The sequence below is a fragment of the Euprymna scolopes genome, chromosome 28 (genome assembly GCF_053919585.1).
Source record: "Euprymna scolopes isolate OS-2025 chromosome 28, ASM5391958v1, whole genome shotgun sequence".
Classification (NCBI taxonomy): Eukaryota; Metazoa; Mollusca; class Cephalopoda; order Sepiida; family Sepiolidae; genus Euprymna; species Euprymna scolopes.
The window spans coordinates 85402944-85406587 of record NC_136509.1 but is presented as its reverse complement, the minus strand read 5'-3'; the positions used below and the strand labels follow the sequence as shown (position 1 = coordinate 85406587).

General features: G+C 34.9%; 1 pseudogene; it reads left to right on the top strand.

Annotated features, from left to right (window-relative positions):
• The first annotated feature begins 916 nt into the window (after positions 1-916).
• On the top strand, positions 917-1080 carry LOC145249887 (U2 spliceosomal RNA; annotated as a pseudogene).
• Positions 1081-3644: the final 2564 nt, after the last annotated feature.

Sequence of the window (3644 nt, the reverse complement as noted above, 5' to 3'; positions counted from 1 at the left end):
TAGTTAAGCAGCAAAGATAGCGGTTACTACATTAATGGGTGACCAATTAAAGGAAAATATTTACAGCACGTAAGAGAAGATATTTCTATTTGTCAGCAATGTTAGTAAAACCAGAAAAAATATTGGTATTCTTTTTTACGAGAACCCACGATAGTATGAATACCCCAACCTTCCCATGTTAAGAACGGCTTTCAAGGTTGAGGGTGTTTATTCCGAAAGCTGTCCTTAACGTGGGGAGGTTAGGGGTGTGTATACTACGCTAGGTAAAAAAAATAACAAAATAGTTAATATTTTCTTTGAATCTGAGAAGAAAATTTTTTTGTTTTTTTACGAAGATTAGAATAGTTCGTCTAAATTAAACTCGAGTGCTTTTAGCAAATATATTTTTTTTAAATTATTTTATTTATTTATTTTTGTTAATCAAGGAGTGCCCCCCCCGTCAAAAGTTTCTTGAATGACATGCCTAGAGAAGCAGCAGGAGCAGTTGCACTACCTAATCGTAAATTTGTTGTGCTTTAATCGTTCATGCATAAATAATATAACACATCCATCTTTATTCAATATGAACGTTTTAAAATATGTACAGCACGAAAGAACATATTTCTCTTCGTCAGCAATATTATATTTTCATCTATATATTAATATCGTAGTATCTTTAACGTTCGTACGAGTGTCACGGTTTCCAGGTTAAAAATTATTCGATCGGGAGATTTTATTTATTAAAAATGAGGATAAAATGTAATAGCATACTATAAACATTAAATTAGAATATAGATACGCTAATTTGATGTTCGTAGTGTGTTATCACTTTCTATTCCCCGTTTTAATAAATAGGATCTCCCGATCACCGAACACGCAATGTAAATAAATAAATAAATAAATGATATCGTTTTAGGGCCGCACGTGAAACTTTAATATACCTTCTTGGTCTTCTGACTTAGATCCAAGTGTAGTATCTGTTCTGTCCAAAGATAATATAATGATATCATGTGGCTCATCAAGACCAACGTAAACAAGTTCTCGGTGAACCGTCTCCGTAATTAATGCACTTTACAAAATTTCCACTACAAATGATTACTACGATATTTTCCTATTGATTACCGTATACTCATTAACCTTTATTCTCGAGTGGCCTACAGGCCTTAATATGTAGTGACTCCTTTGTAAAATAAAAAAAAATATAAGATAAAAAAAAACCAACGCGTGTCATGGTTTTCAGATTATAAATTATTCGATCGGGATATCCTATTTATTAAAAAAAGAAGATAGGATAATTACCAGAGCTATGACAATAGAATATCCTTTTCGTTGTTTTGACTCTCCAGTATATATCCGACATTGTAAGACAGTTAATCGACCGACAACCACATCATTATATATAAAAGCATTAAAGATATCAACGGATACACAATCGAGAGTCAAAACAATGAAAGGAATATGCTGTTGTCCTAGTTATAAGTAATAACATACAAAGAACGTCATAGTTATTTCTATGACAAGAGAATATTTTTATTCATTATTTTGACTCTCGAGTATATATCAGTTAATATCTTATATATATTTTAGATAGAGTGATGTGGTTCTCGATTGATTAACTGTGTCGGATATATACTCAAGAGTAAAAACAATGATAAGAATATTCCCTTGTCATAGCCCTAGTAATAACATACTACGAACATTATATTAGTATATAGATGCGCTAATTTAATGTTTGTTGTAGGTTATCGTCTTCTATCCTTCTTTTTTTTAATAAATAGGATTTCTCGATCGCCAAAGACACAATGTAAAAAAAAATAATTGGATTAAAAAAGATTAAGTCGCTTTTGGGCCGTACATAAAACTTCTGGCTCAGATCTAAGTGTAGTATCTGTAGTGTCCAAAGATTGTATAATGATATCGTGAGGCTCATTAGTGTAAAGACCATTACTTTTATACTTCATATATTTCATTGCCCATTCAATTTCCAATTTGTTTCCATCTTGGTGTTAAAGGAATCCTAGCTGATTAGGATACGTCAGAGAATCTAGTTTTGTTGAAGATTGGTTTGCTTGCTTGTCCCGTTTTATTACAGAGCTATTCATCAATATTATCTAAATCCCTGTTAGTGACAGTTTTTGATATTTCATAACAAGGGTCCGAAACCATTTGGGGCGGGAGGGTCAAAAAGCTATGCTGATTGTAGGAGGCGAGCCAAACAGATTTGACAACATTATGGTTACAGACAAATTACCTCAAAATACTTCCTTCAAACTCCTAGGATTAACGTTCCCAAGGAACATGAGTTGGAACAGATACATCCAGAGCGTTGCCAAAGCTGCTGCAAAGAAGGTGGGCTCTCCTTACCTTGCTAGAAAGCTATTTACTCCTGAAAATATCCTGTACTTCTACAAGGCAACCATTCGAGCATGTATGGAGTATTGTTGTCACATTCGGGCTGGTGCATCTGCTACTCGTCTCCCGCTCCTGAACAGGGTTCAAAAGAGAGTCGCCAACCTGATAGGTCCTGGATTGTCATCTAAACGTCAACCTCTGTCCCATCGATGAAATGCCTGTTCTATAAGTATTTTAATGGTAGATGTTCCGACGAACTACAAGCCCTAGTACCACTTCGACGTAAATAACTCCGACAAACCCGACAAGCAGCAAAATCGAACCCCTATTCAGGAGAGATCCGTAGATGTAAGACAGCATTTTACTCTAATAGTTTGTTCTCCTGAACTGCTAAACTTTGGAACTCTTTTCCGAGTTCCTGATTTTCCAATTGTACTGACATGCAGACGTTCAAGTGTAATGTGAGCAGTCATCTAGCTGCTCAACTCCTTACTTATATTCCCGGTAGTAACACTTTAGATCAACGTGGCACTGTGCCTTGTTTGGGGTGAAAATGTAATTAATTATTTTCTTGGCTGACAACAATGTTATTAAACATGTAAATAGATTTTATGTGCATTTGAAGAAAACGCGCATTACATTTAATAATATCACTAATGTGAATATATGAATATAAAAATAAGAAAATAAATTATTTTATACCAAGAGTAAGGTGACCCGAGGGCCGGATTTGGTATGAGGGCCGGAGATTGCAAACACCTGTTCTAGAAATCTGATCGGTTTTTCCTTGGGAATAGTCGTTCGAAAATCTTTTTTATATACCATCCACATGGCGTATTTTTCGGGCAGTTCATTAGGAGAGGCCCCTTTAGCCGTTTCCTTTATTTTGTTTTCTTTCTCCCTTTCAATTTGCCATATTTAATCCCCGAATGCTGTTAAGCTATTATCTGGCCACATCGAAGTGAAAAAAAAAACAGTAATGAGTGTATAAATTAGCTATGACAATATGTAAATAAATCAAATAATGTAACCATAATGTTCCAGAATTTCCGTGAAATTGGTTTATAGAATTATGAGTAAATGAAATTTTTATCAAGCTATTATCACTGGTCGAAGAGTATATTGATCAGTTCCAGGAATTAACAGCAAAGTATGCAGAACAATTACCGTCAATTTGGAATTGATCAACCTGACATATGTCTAGAATATGTCCGGAATAACTCCGGCGTAGTTTGGTCGAGAGGGGGTAGCGAATCATTGCCACCGTCACAAGCCTCAAACAAATAAGACCGACTGCGTTGGTGTAATGAGTC